Raw genomic sequence first — 18364 nt, 5'->3', positions numbered from 1 at the left:
AGCCATGGAATTAATTATCATAGAAATGACACTGGCAACCTAGAGACACTGGGCCCATCCCAGTTTGGCTTTGTTAAAAGAAGGTCTTGCCAACTCAGCCTGGTAGACTTCCTCGAGAGGGTCACCAAGGCTACTGATGAGGGGACAACCATGCATACTGCCTACATTGCCCTCGCCAAGGTGTTCGATACAATACCTCACTCAGGCATCACTAGACTGCTGGCTGGCAGACAAATAGTACACAAGAAATCAGGATCAGTGAGACTACGTTCACCAGGAGACCGGTCACTAGTGAGGTATACCAGATATGCTTGATATGACTGCTCTTGTTTGACATCTACTTCTTGGAAGTCAAGGCTAATGTCAAAGGCCTCTGTCTCACCAAGTTTGCAGATGATTAAATTGAGAACTATTTATTTATTGACATTTGTTTACTGGGAGAGTCCACTGGGCTGAACACAGCCCATTTTCAGTGGAGGCCCTGGGAGAAAAGTTCCAATGAACATTAGAAAGTAATTACCAAACAAGGAATTTACAACAATGTAGTAACAATATTTACAGGAATCACTTCAATGCAAAATAAGGCAATCAGCTGATACAAAAAAACAAATGTACGCAAATTCAAAGAATGGGAAAATATGCAATTTAAACAGAATTAAAAGTATCAGGAAAATCAAGTTAGATTGTGCAAGGTACATTGGTCTAAGTGTAGAGCAGCTAAAGATTTTGTATCTGAAATTAAGTGGAGGGGGAAATAAGAAAGCAGGTACAAAAACAAAAAGACTAAAGCTGCATGCAGCTATTATTAGTAGTTAGGATGCTTAAAGTGAAGTATAAAGGAGTTAGTGGTGGTTCAGTAGGGTGTCAGGGTCAATATAGGTGGAAAAAAAAGTTTGGTATAGGTGGCTAGAAAGTTAAGGGCAGTACAATGTTTGAGTAAACAGAGTTAGGTGATAGCATTAAACAAAGTGGAGCAGTTGCATATCCAGTTGGAGAGAAGTTGCTTGTGTAAGGCAGTTTTGAATTTAACGAGGTACAGTTCAGAATGGATGGAGGAGGGGAGATTGGTCCACAGTCTCGCAATAGTCCAGGAGTATAACAGTTTACCTGCAGGATGATTAGGTTTGTGAACTTGTAGGTTTTGATTTTCTGATCATAATGACCTAGTGGGGGTGTAAGGGGAAAATAAGGAGCTGAGTGCAGGGCAGTCTTGGGGTTTATAAATTAGTCTATGAGAGGTAGCTAGTTGAAGGTGTAGCAGATAATGGGGGAATTTGAGCCATTGGAGATTTCTTAGGGCAATACAGTGATAGGTTGAGTGACGGCAGTTAGAAGCAAATTTGGCAATCTTGTTGTAGCAAGGCTCTAATTTTAGTTTGAGGGGTGACTGCAGATTAGTTAGTAATGGAGCACCGTAGGTTAAGAGGGAAGTAAATAGGAGAGGGCTAAAGCTTGTTTTGTTGAAGGGGAGAAGAAATTATTATGCCTGCACAGAAACCCAAGTTTTTTGTGAGTTTCTGAGATGTTGGATTGGATATGTAAGCCAAATTTTAGATTGTCGTCAAGTATGACTCCTAAAAGTTTAGTAATGGCTATGATTTCAATTTTTATTGAGTTTAGTGAGAGAATGTTAAAGTCTTGTAATTTGATAGAAGTAGTTTTGGGGGGGGCAAACAGTATAAGTTTTTTTTTTTGGCATTTAAGGAAAGATGATTTTTGTGGAGCCACGATTCAACAGTAGAGAAGGCTATTTGGGTCCTTTGTTGAAGGATACTGGGGTTGGGTGGATAGCAGACTATAGTTGAGTCATTTGCATATTGGACTAGGAAGGTATGTGGTAAAGCTTGGTGTAGTTTGTTTATGATATATTAAATAGAAGGAGACCAAGTATTGAACATTAATAGCTTTTAATCCAACTGAGAGACTGAGAAGACAGCCCTATGGAAGAAAGTTGAGCAAGAAGGATAGAGTGGGATATAGTATCAAATGCTTTTGACAGATCTAGACAGAGGGTGGAAGCTATGTAGCCAGAGTCACAGAATTTGTTAATAGTATCTAAATGGATATTAGTGCAGTAGACATCCTGTGCCCGGGACGAAATCCATGTTGGGTTGGGGAAAGGATGTTGTTATTTAACAGGTAAAGGACTAGTTGTTTTTGGGTGCATTTTTCAACAATTTTAGATATAGGGGATAGAAGAGCAATGGGTCAGAAGTTTGAGCTATCAGAGGAAGAATCCCTTTTGTGGAGGCGAAAGATGATGGCTTTTTTCCAAAGAGAGGGAACATAAGATTCTTGAATCAATAGATTGATTATAATGCTGATAGGATAGGCTACTGTATCAGCCGCAATGTCAGGAATATCATCAGCTGAGTTAGAACAGGGTTTTAGCTTTAGCAAGAGTTTTTTTTACACATGAAGTAGGAATATGGGAGTTAAATTAAATTTGAAAGGGGGGTTTGTCAGTTTTGCTTGGATGCATTTAGAGATGTGCTATTGGGAGGTAACTGAGAAGAAGCAGGGGGATTGAGGTGATGATTACTAGGTGGAGGGGTGGAAAAGGAGACTGTAAGATTAGCTATTGTGTCAATGAAATATGTGTTAAAATTTTGGAGGCTATAAGGTTGGGTGACATGTCAGGGAAAGGACAGGGGTTCATTTTAGTACCAGGGTTCAAGAGATTATTGTCTGGAAGACCAGAATAGTTTGGGGTTATTTGTCCTATTTGACTGGAGGTTCCCGAAATATTGTTGTCTGTCTTTAAGAATAAGTTTTTTTGAAAGGTTTCGTAGTTGTTTGTAATGGATAAGGTTGGCAGGATAATTGTAATTCAGCCACTGCTTTCTGTATTTGTCCCTGTTTGTCCTAATGTCTTTAATAGATTTAGAAAGTCGGGGCATGAATGGACTTAACTCTAATGGATCTAGTAGGTGCCAGGCTATGGAGGGTGCTAAGAAAATAGTTATTGAAGTAAAGAAGGACATCGTCTAGTGGCAAGGTTTTAAGACAGTTACAGTTGGAGCTACTAAGGATTCTATTGAATTTATGGGGACAGAAGTTTGATAAGTTCTGAGTAATTTTAAGGTTATGGGCTTTTGACAGAGATGTACAATTACATATGGTGTAGACTGGGAGATGATCACTAAAAGAAGTTGCAAGGGTGCTGGCAAATGAATATTTAGAGGGGTCTGAAACCAAGATTCAGTCTAGAATTGTACCATTGTTAGTTTTGAAGTTAAATCTGGTTGTAGAATTAATTAATTGTGTAAACTGGTACAGATTTAAGCTATTAGGAGATTGGATAGAGGAAGTAGCAGCCCAGTCAGTGTTTGTGTCACCTAATATAATAGTTTAATTTTTTTATTTTATGGGATATCCAGGAAATAATGTCTTCTAGAATAGGGATGTTATTTCCTGGTGGAATATAAATGACTGTAGTACAGAGTTTTTTGGAATTATTGATGTCGAGGAAAGAAACTAAGATCTCAGCATTACAGAAGTGTGGAATATGGAAAGGTGGCGATGTTAAATGTATTAGGGTAAATTAAGGAGACAGCACCTCCTTTTTTATGTTGTCTGTTGGCCCTAATTACAATGAAATTAAGAGGAAGGAATTCTGTGTCTTGCATGTTTGGTTTCAGCCAGGTTTCAGTAGTAGCTAGGATATGTGTTTTATTCTGGGGAAGCCAAGCATGGAACTCAGAGGTTTTGTTGCAGATGCTTTGAATGTTAATAGAGGTTAAATGGAGGCTTTTAGAGAAGAAAGGACCTGGGTTGGAGTGGATGTCTCCTGAACATATAAGGGAGGAAAAGAACAAAATAACTTTGTAAAGGGAGTCTTTCAGCAAGGAGAGAAAGAAGTGAGTAAGCTGTACCAGGCTGTTGTGATTATAGAGTAAGGTATAGTTAGTAGTAAGTATGAGAGGTTTGCTGAACAGCTGAGGAGATATTGGATAAAGGCTAGGAGAGATATGGGAGTAGGAGTGCTCCCTGGAATTCAAATGTGAGAGTGTTAAGTTAAAGGTAAAATTTTGGGAATATTGGCTTAGTGCTCTCAGGTTACTGAACAGGAGCAGAGCAATGGTGAAAGGAGAATGGTAAAAGGGAGTAGGTATTTCAGGTATGTGGTCAGGGAAGACATTGTGGGGGGTAAAACGAAGAAGTAATGAGAATGGATTTATGAAGTAGGGAGATGGAGAAAAGACTTGGAAGTTAAGTGAATATGGAGGCAGGAAATGGTCTGTGAATGACTTGGAGGGTGTGGAAGGAAGTGGGAGTGTAAGGGGAAGTAGTGGAAATGGTAAGAAGAGGAAGTGGGAGTAGCAGGGAGAGGATAAATGCAACTGAGTTGGGGGTGGATGAGAATGGGGGTAGGGGAGTGGAGTGAGCCTGGAGCGAAGTGGAGGGCGAATGGAGCGGGTAGTGCTCAGTCCCAAATAAGGGTGGAAAAGTATCAGAAAGAAAAAAAAAAGAAACTATCTCCAAAAGTAGTGAACAGGTAAGTAGGAAAGAAAATGGCTAAAGGTAAACTATAAAGCAGACTAGTTGGAGGACAGAAATTAGGGTATGGAGAGCATCATACTATCATGACACTGGCATCCTATATAAGGAACTAACACAAACAAATTACTGGTGCCAAAACCATGGATTAAAACTCAGTGAAATGAAATGCATTATACTGCCCTTTGGAAAAATCATCTACTCAAGCTAATTACGCCATCAATTTAACACCCTTAAGTGCTGACCCAGTAGTTAGGGATGTGGGGACATATGTAGACAATAATCTGGCCTTGGACCAACATGTAGTCAAGACAATAAGAAAATCATTCTATATTGCCCAACTCATAAGCAAGGTTATGGCATCCAGGTCCAAGAAATTTATAGTACCACTCTACTCAACCCTTATCAGACCCATCACTAAGTACAACGCCAACTTTGGCATGTACATAACCCAGGCACTTGAATGGTTGCAATGCCCTCAAACGTTCCTCATCAGGAGAATCCAGGGTATAAATAACCTGTTTTACACAGATCTCCTTAAGGCTCTTTCTCTGTACTCAGACTTCTACAGGTTACTGAGAGGCAACCTATGCCTAGCATATAAAGCATCCACAGATTCAGCTCTGATGGATATCTTGCACGTCCACAAAATGAACAGCACCACACACACTAGATCCAACGATCTGATAAAGAGAGCATGCTGGAGAGACCAACATAAACACAACATGCTGGAGATACCAATATGTCTCTCAAAGGATCCCGCATTATGGAATAAGCTCCTCATCCACATGAAGCGGAGTTCATCTCTGACTCAATTCAAATAAAACCTTGATCATTGGATGGGAAATTGCAAATTCACACCGGTCTGGCTCCCATGTCTCTGATGGACAGAGATTGACAGTAAGTAAATGAATCCCAAACTAATATACCCCCCACACACAATCCTTAGCTACCTCATTACTAACATATCCTCCATATAGGTGTCCAACGTACTCAGGGACAAAACTGAGTTGGGTTGTATGGCTAGTCTTATAAAGACCCTGGCAGTCATCAGCCTAGTATAAACCTGTGAACCTGCATTTATCTAAATATTTATATATATATATATATATATATATATATATATATATATATATATATATACACACACACACACACGCACACACAGATATATATATATATATATATATATATATATATATATATATATATATATACACACACACACATCTCTCTCTCTCTCTCTCTCTCTCTCTATATATATATATATATATATATATATATATACACACACACACACACACACACATATATATATATATATATATATATATATACACACATATATATATATATATATATATATATATATATATACACACACACACACACACACATATATATATATATATATATATATATATATATATATATATATATATATACACACACACACACACATATATATATATATATATATATATATATATATATATATATATACATATACACACACACACACACACATATATATATATGTATATATATATATAGATATATATACACACACACACATATATATATATATATATATATATATATATATATATATATATATAGATACACACACACATACATATATATATATATATATATATATATATATATATATATATATAGAGAGAGAGAGAGACACACACACACACATATACACTGCACAGCCATGCCATGCTACTCACCTGTAATTTCATATATATACCATACACATTGTTCCTTATAACATTACTTCTAGCTTAATCAGTTTATTTACTTAATTAAACATGTAAGTTTATCAGTATGTATGTATGCAGGAATGTACGTACCAATGTTTCTTTATGTGGCAAGCTTACGGGGGGGGGGGGGGGGCTGGCTTGATATAAACATGTAATCAAGCAAGACTTTGAAATTTCCTCACATTGACTGTTTCCAAACACTCATGTATCTGCATGAACACCATGCCAACAAAAATATAAAACAATGTACTGAATAGCCAAGTAGTCTGACCAGGCTAGTAAAAATTGCACCACTACTAAAACTATTCTGAGAAGTTAGCAACTTTTGAGAAACAGGTTCAGTCCACTACTCTTGTTTGTCTCTCCTGCCAGTGTCTTGTTGTCTTGTGTGTTGCTTTCAGCAAGCTTTGAAGCAACCACATGACCATTCTGGGAGCTACCTAATATTTTAAAGCCAGAAAATATGCCCCTTTCTAATGTCCAGTCAGTATTATAATGGGAAATAAGAATATGTTTGTGATCACACAGAATCCATACATTTATCATGTAAAAACAAAATGTCAGATACTATCAGAGTGGCAAAAGCAAAGCTGACATAGTTATTTGATATATGTCCTCAAGGAGGCTTCTTAGAGGCAGAGATAAAGATGCAAACAAAGTGAATCAAACACCTTTGAACTTTCTGCTTATATGCTTATGTTTTAGAAGAGCTGGGAAACGACATGTAAATCTCTCCTCAGAAAGGGTAGTTAGCGAGTTGGCATAATGGTTAAGGTGTTTACTTCACAAAGTACTGGGCTTGATTCTCATCTTGGATAAGAAATTGGCTAAGCTTAAAATGACCTGTAAAGGCAGTTAGCCAAGTACTCTCCTGTGAAATAAACAGTACATTAATTATAACAGTTAAGGTGCTGCAGAAGTGCTGTAAGGAACCAGTGAATAGACTGCAAAGTGTAGTTGAAGAAGCACAAAACCAAAAAAAAAAAATGTTGGGTTCACAGGAGACAATGTTTGCGAAGCATTCTAATGTAAAACAAAGAAAACTGGTCTCTGTGGAAAGTCTGCTAAGAGTGTTACAAAAACATTCTCAAAGTTTACCAGTTAGATTTACTCATTTCTTTTCTGTGACAAGGTCAACACTAGGAAGGTGGTTTCGCATTTTGTGACTGCATCAGCTGGAATATGTCAGCTGTGTTCTTCTCACAGAGCAACAGTCACTAAGCAGTACTAGTCTCTAAACCGGAAAGAAAACATTGCCAAAGCCATTAAAGAACTTCATCGCCATTCTTTACACCACAACTGAGTTACCAGCTCATGACATGCAGGAGTGAGATGGCTATTGGGTGTACTTTGGGAATTCTTCCTGAAAGCCTAAATGAGTTGAGAAGACCATTGGGCTTATTGTCTTAGATTATTTATTTTTTTAAAGTGTGAGCTACTTAATGCTAAAACAAATCTGAAAATAAGCCATCAGATACAGAGGCTCAAGACCCATCTGAAGGAAGTATCCTTGAGGTGGAAAAAGGTTTAGTGAATAGAAGAACATAACACGAAGGTCACAGTTTGAAACGGAAGAGCTTATGATTTTAGAAATTGTATTTAGAACTACCAGAATTATTTATATCTTGAACTTCTGCATTTCAATTGCCTACCTATACATTGAGGAAGATGAATGAAAGAGTTGACATGGACATGGTCCAAAGTCTGTGACCTCTTGCAATGGTTTCTGCAAACAATGATTTCATGCATGATAAATATCTTTTGGTCCAACATGACAGTATATATTTCAACAAGCCCTTTACTCAGATTAAGTTCTGATGAAACTACACTACTTGTAATGTAATTTGATGGGCAGGCCTACTATCATAAAAGTGTCTTTATTAAACATAAATCTAGCAGCAGGACCTGTTGACCATCACTAACTTGAATATAATTATTAGTACTTAGGTCCATAACAATTCAACTGACTAAGCATCACTGCTATTGTTAAGCAGTAACTTAAGCCTCCTAAACCCTGCAAACATTCTATAATGAATGGAAATAAACAGTACCCAGAAGGCTGCAAATAGCCTTCTGTCTAAAGCTACTGTTTTGTGCATGGGATAAATATCCCTGCTCCTCCCATGTGCAGATTTCATACTGTATAGCCCCCTATTATAATCACAACCAAGATCACCATTATTTCAGGAAAAGACAAACCCCGGGATTCATGAAGCTCGGCGCAAGGCCGGTGTAAGGCTTGCGCCAACCGTGCGGCATGAAGAGGGCGCAGTAGTGCCAAATGCATATTAATGAAGGCGCGCTGCCGACACAGCCACGTGCACAGGAAAGGAGCGTGAGTGCATAGGGCGTGTCGAAATGCCGCACGGAGGCATGGAAATGGCAGCTGTCGATGTGCAACCTAAAATGCTTGCATATAACAAGTTGCAAGATAGTAATCACATCAGTGTCCATGGATACCGAAATGTATGCAAAGCATGCATGAAAATACCTGTGAATACAAAGTGAAGAATCAAACACAAATGCACGGTAGGGAATAACGGGTCCCTATCCCATGAACAAATGACATGGAAGACCGTGTGGCTGTAGTCCAACACAGTGTAGATAGCCATACCAAGTGGAAGTGAAACGCATCATATGTTAGCGAGCCACCAGTAGGTACGTCCAGCCCAATGGTGAGGGTCACCAGCTGACCCATAATGTGAGGGAGGCTACACAGCTGGGCAGATGTGTCCATAACAAAATACATGAGAAATGTAGATATCTAGCGACCGTATGTCCGAATCATATCCCACAAGGCATGTAATCGTCACATACAAAAGGCATGTCCATATTCCGCATACCAAATGTGATAGGAAATAGAATAAGCATGAAATCGAAACAGAAGGAGCATATAAACAGCTACAACAATGACACATGTAGGCTGAAAGGAACAGTATTATCCGTACGGTCGACTAGGATTACCACCTGTCCCACTTTGCGAGCGACAGTCCCTCTTTGGGCAGTTGTATCCTGACAAAAACCTGTAAAAATGGCAAATGTCCTGAGATTATAGGACAAAATTATTCCCTATACGTTATGTAATAGTTGCATTAAACAGTTTTTCTGTATCTAAATTACATAAATGTTATAAGAAACAGAATAAGCAATTAAACTGCTACAAGAATAAGCTTTTACATAGGCAAGAATTCTAAGTTCTATCCTGTGTACTGACAGTGGGCATGTGTCGGCCTGTAAAATGTGATATTTGTACCAAAAATGGCCCACTTTGGCCAACTGAAAAGGTGGCAACCCTACCGTCGACTGTGGGAAGGTGTTGTCCACTACAGTCAGATATGTGTACGGAATATATCCCATCCTGGACATAGGAAAAGGTGGCATCCTACCAATGAGTATAACAGGCTGCCAAAATCCGGAAGTCAGCAGTACAAGCCGAACTTGTCAGGATGTGTCACAGTCGAACGGGTAGTACCCGGGTATACCAACCATGTAATGAAAGTTAAGTATGGGTGTGTAGCTATGTGCGTGAGATATAGCATGTGGAAAGCAAACATGGCAGGGTAGTCCACAAAACCATACAGGTACCAGACACATGTAGGGTATTCCATGTGTTACTCTGGCCGTGTCATGGGCCAACAACCAAAGCAGTGATGTATGGGGTGTGAGGAATCTGTGTGTGTGGGGTGGATGGGTAATGGTACAATCCTCCAAGGCGATACTGTGTCGTATGCAGAAGAGGTGAACCGGAGGTGTATGAGGGAGCAGCAGGTGAAGCTGAAAGAAACACAAACACATGTATAAACAGCTACAATACAAGCAGACAGGCCATACTGTAGAACACAATCCCACAAATAGATGAATATTGAAACGTGCGATACAAATGTATAGATATGTCACCGGCACATACCCACAGATTGGTCCTGATGGAACTGGCCATAACAAATGCAACACACCTGGATGGAACTGGCCATAACAAATGCAACACACCTGGATGCATAATGGACTACCCAGCATCCCCTCCACATCACACAACCCGCTCCCGTACCTGAACGTCCACCAAATCCAGCCGTACTTGGCCTACTGGTTTGATGCAGTCACAGCTACACATAGTGACCACTATTCATATGTAGTAGGTAGTGTCACCCTAGGCGGTTGCAGGATTGCACATGACCTCATCACATTTTCGTAACTCCAAAAAGATGTTCATATTCCTGTTGTTGTGGATCGGTCCAATTTTTGGATATCCCTCATGGGATACGTAACCTGTGTAAACATTAGAACGGAAGACATGAAGTCCAGTCCTGTAGATATCTGGACAGAAGTTGGAATGTGCATTAGAGGTGCACGACACTGTCCAGCCCTAAGTGATCATGCATAACCTACTACCCAGGATCAAACACTTGCCCGTGACGCACGTGTCCCGACACGAATAAGCGGGAGAATATATTGCACACATTCGCATAGTGGCAAATGGTATAAGGGTGATGAAGGCACTGACGTAAACAAGATAACCCTGATCTACTGTGTGAGGGACACAATGTGTGTGTAGGTGTGACCGACCATACCTGTCAACCTCTGAGAACAAGATATCTGGACAAAGCCGTGAATAAAAGTGGGACAAAGGCCCAAAAGTAGGGACAATTTGTAAAGATTGCTCTTAGAAACTTAGAAAGTTGATAGAATAACAGTTTGTACATTGGCATTAATTACCTGAAGTGTATGAAGTCTGAAACTCAGCTGTCTGTCATTATGTTCTGACTTCAGTCTTTAATGATTAGCTACTGATTTGCCAGAAAACAACAGTGTATTACAGAGGTCCGTACATATTTACAGTAACAAACCTTCACATTTGTTTACTATACTATTGCATACCTGTAGTTAATTCATGTCCAAAATAATAATCCTCGTATGAATGCATACAGGAAATAGTCAAATGTGAATAGGAACACCCCTCACCGTGGATTACGTATTGTAACCACCCCCACCCATATTATGTATTGCCAACATAAAAAGCTGCTGACAGGTGCCGAAACACCTGTGTCTGTAAACACAGGTAAATCTATAAAATGGACAAATTCTGTCCATGTGCTTTGTCTGACATTTGAACTTGGTCAGGGCAGTTCCATTCACCAGGTGGACAAGCCTAAACCCAGATCACCACATGAACACCCTAACAATCAAAGACTTGTATGTGCCAGTACTATAAGCCTTGGAGTTCTGCATATCCTTGGAGTGATTAAATATGCAGCTTGGGTCCAGAGCAGTAGGGAATAGGGAATGTGTAATATGTAGTACCGCATTTTTCCCAGCAGGAGAATAGATGCCTGTGTTGTAAGTGAAGCCGTGAGGCATATGTTAATGTAGCTATGTACTATGGGTATGCATATAAATGAGTCAGAACACCAACAGTATAGTGGTTACAGCATCCGGCCAACGTGAATGCAGTCCCGGGTCAACTACAACTACAGCACATATAAGTTTAAAGTGTAATGAATGCATCTGTGCTGTAAAGACATTTAAATATGTAAAGGTGAACTCGTGTTTCGCATATGTCCGTTAACCAGATTACAGATATTTTACTGGTACCGTCAAAATTAATAAAGCTCACGTAAGCGCAAAGTCATAGTAAACATATGTAACCCACATTAAGTATATGCAAATGCGCCTGCACGTGTGTAATCCGCTCACAGCATAGCAAATGAATGCTGTTTTCTACATGTTTATTTATATATCTATACATGGATATATATATTTGTGTATAGATATATATCCACAGACTTAAACTAAATAAATATATGAAATAAAGAATGTACAGACATATATATATATATATATATATATATATATATATATATATATACACATATATATACATGTACACACACACACAATACATTAATTGATATATACATAACAGACATATAAACATATGTCTTTGTAGATATAACACATGTACGTAAATAGGTTACGTCATAGCTATTATGGATAGACATACAGACATGCAAGAAAGGTAAATACACTGCTGCTTTCCAAACCATTGCCTGGAAAGTACCAGTGTGCCAAATCTGCATGTTCTACTCTTAAACATGTTTATAGGTGTCCTTTGCGGGACCCCAAAAATTGGTCCACTACAGGCACCGTCCTGTAATAATCGAAGCAAAGAAAGTCACATCCGCAGCTACAATATAGCTGTACATGCAACAGTAGCTTGTGCAAGGGTAATAACACATGGGTTGACAGAATGTATGACATATGTCCCGATATGCGGAGAGTGGATAGTGCTTAGAAGTGTCTTCATACTTTATTATCGCTCACATTAAATATGTCTTATGACTACTGTGGAGGGGTGTCAGGTATGGGAATCATGGGTATGCAATAATGGGCCTAGGTTCCCAGGTGTTGGTTGGCACAGATTTAGTAGGTCCGCCCCATGGGAGTGATTAATATTCCTATGTGGGTATAGCACACGCCTATACCTTCCAAAAATGAAGAACCCATCTACTGGATATTGTGTAAACCATTGGGGGAAGATGTAGGGACTTATATCAGTGTCATGTAAGCGATTATCATAGACATACATGTGTACGAATAAGATGGTAACCATACCTCTCAACCTTTCAGAATAAGACATCTGGACAAAGGCATATTAAAATAAGTACAAATAGGGACTATTTTAAATATTCCTCTGACAAAGTTAGAATGTTGATAGAATAATGGATAATTCATTAGTATGAATGTTTTGAGGGTTATTAATTATAAAATACTAATGTCTGTCATTATTATCTAACCTCACAGTCCTTAAAGACTTGACACTAATTTACCAGAAAGGCACAATATTATGAAAAAAGGAACAACATTATAAGTCTAAGTTTGTGACATTTACCCAAAATGTGTACAGTTGAGAGGTATGAAGGTAACCCTGTCCTAAATAAATGTACAGAACTAGTGATATCAGGTGGACAAGTGTGAAAAAAGATGTGATGACAAATGACAAAACATGTATAAGTCAAAAGCATGTACCTCGATAAATGTGAATGAATACGTATGCCCTGTGATAGTCAATGTGGAAGGTTAACAGAAACAAAATAAATGTGTCCCTCAGGGTGTTATGCAGTGTCCCCGATACAGTGTTCAGTCTCCCACACTCGCATGTGAGTTCGGCCACTGACGGAAAGTGCAAATACCGGCGAACACATAAGGTAGATGATAGCATAATATGTTTTGATTAGCACCTGTTGGCTTTTGTGAGGAACACAACACTCTGGGCGGGTGTGTCCTGCAAAAGGAATGTAATGGTATCTGGCCTGTGATTTCTTCTTGTGCGTAGTGGTGTAATAAAATGATACATCTTGTATCAGAAACAGATACATATTATAGGAAACAGTATTATCGACTATACTATTACAAGAAAAATCTGAAGGTATAAAAAGCGCTGAAGTAGTCAGTTTAGTATTGACCACAGGTATGTGTTGACTTGTCAAATGTCACAGCTGTATATATAGTACCTATAGGGCTGTCACCTTTACAAATGATGAAAGTGTGATCTGCTCTGTAGAAATGTCAGACGTAGCAGGTCAAAACATACCTACAGCCATGCATACTCCACAAATAGACATATTAGCACACAGCAAAGCTTAGGCCAGGAGTCATGGAGCCTTGGCCAGCGTGTACGAATAGAGTAAGAGTAGAGCAAGGCAAGATGACTGCCGAGCTATTCAGCAATATCCTGTAGGGGCGTGTAAGACAGCCCCTAAAACGAACGTTGCACGGACAATGTTAGGATATGCAAATTACCCCATTTGTATGTGAAAGCTATGCAAATGATGTAAATCTGCGATACATGAAACAGTAAGCTGTCCATGCAAGAGTAGAGTTATGTGGAGAAATGTACTCGGATGTTAACCGAGTTACGTTTTGCAAGTAGCTAAACGGAGCTATGTCAGCTGCAAATAAAGGATGAATTTAGTCGAAGAAGCATGCCAATGGCCAAATATAAGGCCAGTGGCATATTTTTCTATTGGAAATTAATAAAACTCTATTTGTCCTCCCCCAATCTCTGGTGTGTAAGCTTAGCGCAGTGGAGTGAAAATGCGCTGCGCTTTTAAAACAAGAAAAATATTTAAAATATACATTGAAATTGTAATTTTTGTTAAAAGTTAGTTCGCCATGCAGGTGAAGGGCAAGCTGAAGACAACATGACTACTGAGTACTGGTTGCTATGTGTGGAAGCGCTCTGTCAGAGATGTAACCAAGCATTAGTAGGCAATCTGATGCAATTGAGGCTGAGGATAGTGAATCACAATTTGTCATGCCATATGGGCCAAGCCACTACAGTGTAAGAGTAGGTTAAGGGGACTATCAGAGTAGAAGATAGGTGACATCATGAGTGTGTATGTATAAAACACTGTAATCCTATCAGAGCAGTGTGTCACATGTTTGCTGTCAGTTACTCATCAGTGGAAGAGGCGTGTTATGATTTATCCTAGGTAAAGTCAGGAAACTGATGGTGTATGCCATGGATATTACTGATGTTTCTTGCAAACCTGCTTACAGTGTGTTCGCGCCTGTGCGTGCCTGTAAGCCCAAGTAAGCATGTGTGCGTGCATGTCAGCCCGTGTGCATGCGCTGAAGAATGAGTAAGCTAGTGTAAGAATTTTGAAGCCCGTGTAATGTCGTGTAAGCCAGTGTATGCATTTCTAAGCATGTATAAATCTGTACTACACACATCACACACGTACTACACACTCTGAAACACATGCTGCCAATACTACACACATCAGTCAAATGGCACATGGATGGATAATAAATATGCAGAATTAACAGTGCTGTAAGCTATACTACATTGATGGTCATAGCTGCAATGCATCATGCCTGCTTACATACACCTAGAAGGATATCACACTTTGTGTTAACAACATTTTAATATTAATACAGTGCTATAAAGCCACCCTGTGCATCAGCACCATGTTAGTCTGTTCCTGCATCACTGTTACACATTACAGGTGGTGGCACAGGTGTCATCATATGCACAGGGTATGGTGTTTCTTTTCCAGAGCCTGTCATTGAGCCATCCAATCAACATGTAAGTATGTGTGTATGTGTGTGTGTGTGTGTGTGTGTGTGTGAGGGACAACAGGGTTTGCATGGCCCAATGGTGATGCAATGTGTGTGTGTATGTGTTAGCCCTAGCTGTTTGTGTCATGTGTGTGTGCCTGCATGTACACAGTTTCAGCATGTGTCAGCCATATACAGAAGGTTGTGGGACAGTCACAGACTGTACCTGCCAGGCTGTACAGATCACCATTATTGGCCATGGACACCCCTCCATGCATTCAACAATATTCCAGTCCTGCACCTGTCAATGTATACACATACATTCTTGGGATCTGTATCACAACCTGTGGATAAACGGGAGTCAGTAATGTTAACCTGATTTGCATAGTATTGTCAGTTAATACATAGTTATATGAGCCATACTCATCCTCCAAAGTAATAACCACTGCTGACTGTTGCTGAGATGTCCACACGACTGTTTAAAGATGCTGTACTATCATTGTTTTCAATGTCCCTTGTAGTACCCAGCAACAAAATAACTGGTCACTACACAACTATAACCCAGGATCACTACAGCACACAGTATGTGCACTATCACAGAGCCATGGCAGATTTACATACATCAAAGGTGATCACGTACAGATAATGCAGCACATTCAATAATGCTAATATACACATACATATCTATATCTATCTACATTACATATATATATATATATATAGATACACACACACACACACACACACACTTGGCAGGGTTGGGATCAGAACACAGACCTAACTACCTTATCACACTACAGCATTACGTATGTACAGAACACGCTACCGTGATTACTAGATCATAGCATTCTCACAGGCATATGTCTAGCTTGCTGGCATCAACATCAAAGGCAAAGACACCGTACGGATTCTATGGAGAGTGAATAGTGTAAAAGCAATGTACTGTTGTCATGCAGCGGGAAACTCACACACACACACACACACACACACACACACGTGGCAGGATTGGGATTAGAACACAGACCTAACTTCCTTATCACACTACAGCATTACGCATTTACAGAATGCGCTACCGAGATTACTGAACACAGTGCTCCCAGAGGCATACTTCTAGGTGGGTGACATCATCCACAAAAGCAAAGACGCCGATAGGGAATGTATGTGGTGTGAGGCATCTAAAAGCATTACCGTGTCCCCAGGCAGCTGGAAACACACACACAGACACAGAGGCACACACTTGGCAGGGCTGGGAGTCGAACATACACCTAACTACCTTATCACACTACAGCAATACGCATTTTCATAATGCACTACCGAGATTACTCAACACAGCACTCCCAGAGGCATACTTCTAGGTGGGTGACATCATCCGCAAAGGCAAAGATGTCGAAAGGGAATGTATGTGGTGTGAGGCATCTAAAAGCATTACTGTGTCCCCAGGCAGCTGGAAACACACACAGACACAGAGGCACACACTTGGCAGGGCTGGGAGTCGAACATACACCTAACTACCTTATCACACTACAGCAATACGCATTTACAGAACACGCTACCGAGACTACTGAACACAGCACTCCCAGAGGCATACTTCTAGGTGGGTGACATCATCGGCAAAGATGCCGATAGGGAATGTATGTGGTGTGAAGCATCTAAAAGCATTACTGTGTCCCCAGGCAGCTGGAAACACACACACACAGAGGCACACACTTGGCAGGGCTGGGAGTCAAACATACACCTAACTACCTTATCACACTACAGCAGTATGCATTTGCAGACTGCGCTACCGAGATTACTCAACACAGCACTCCCAGAGGCATACTTCTAGGTGGGTGACATCATCCGCAAAGGCAAGGATGCCGATAGGGAATGTATAGAGAGTGAGCAGTCTGAAAGCATATTACTGTCCCAAGGTAGACGTAGACAAACACACGGCAGTGGTGTGATTAGGGCAACTAAATATCTACAGAGCACTACAACACCACTACATAGATGCGGGACATGCCACAGACAGTACACCCAGCAAGACAGTCAACCAGTGTGTTCAATGTAGGCATCCATCGTGACATTGAAAATGGACATCTGTTTCCTGGATGTCCACCATAGCTATACAGGATGTCAATGGCCATGCCCATACACAGAGGCACATCACCAACACAAGGTGTCACTGGCCATGCCCACAAGCTTAGTATCACATGTCCGTTTGGAATGTACTGTGTGTCCATCTACACAACGGCGCACTGGGCATGCTCACACACAGCAGTTGCAAAGGGCCGTCTTGCATGCACACAGATTCTAAACATGTAAGGGCGCAGTTTGGAATGTACTGTGTGTCCAACTACACAACGGCGTACTGGGCAAGCTCACACACTTAGCAGTTGCAAAGGGCCGTCTTGCATGCACACGGATTCTAAACACATAAGGGCGCAGTTTGGAATGTACTGTGTGTCCAACTACACAACGGAGTATTGGGCATGCTCACACACACAGCAGTTTCAAAGGGCCATCTTGCATGCACATGGATACTAAACACGGAAGGGCAAAGTATGGTATTACTGTCCCCACGTACATGAAGGCCACTCACATGTATTGACAAGTACACACTCAGGAGCCATCACAGATGTCTCAGGTGCAGATCACAGAGGTACACACCGCAGTCTACAATGTAGCCCTCTGACATCACCATGTCGTTGGACCAGCAATGCACAGCCATACATCAACACAACACCATGTGACTCATGACCAGTGGACTGTACATAGGTGTACAGCAACTGTGCAGACTACACATGTACCGACAGGGTTCCATCATGTGTTATGCATTGCAGTGATACCACTGTACATAACCAGGTCAGCTCTACACATACCAGGGACCCTGGGACTTACACAGCTGTGACAGATGAATGTCACTGTACATGAATGAACACACATGTTTGGATATGTCATACATGTAATTGCAGTGGATATGTGCATGGACCACACACACAACACATATGTACATAGCATAGCCTTTGCTGTCCTCCGTGCAGACAAATGGCTACAAA

At 40.3% G+C, this 18364-nt stretch overlaps 1 protein-coding gene across 2 annotated transcripts in view; it reads right to left on the bottom strand.

Annotated features, from left to right (window-relative positions):
* The window catches only part of LOC122811177, a 3180768-nt gene that overhangs the window by 445868 nt on the left and 2716536 nt on the right, over positions 1 to 18364 (bottom strand). The window lies entirely within an intron of this gene.

The sequence above is a fragment of the Protopterus annectens genome, chromosome 9.part0 (genome assembly GCF_019279795.1).
Source record: "Protopterus annectens isolate FY-2018-M chromosome 9.part0, PAN1.0, whole genome shotgun sequence".
Lineage (NCBI taxonomy): Eukaryota > Metazoa > Chordata > Ceratodontiformes > Protopteridae > Protopterus > Protopterus annectens.
This window is presented reverse-complemented; position numbering and strand designations above follow the sequence as displayed.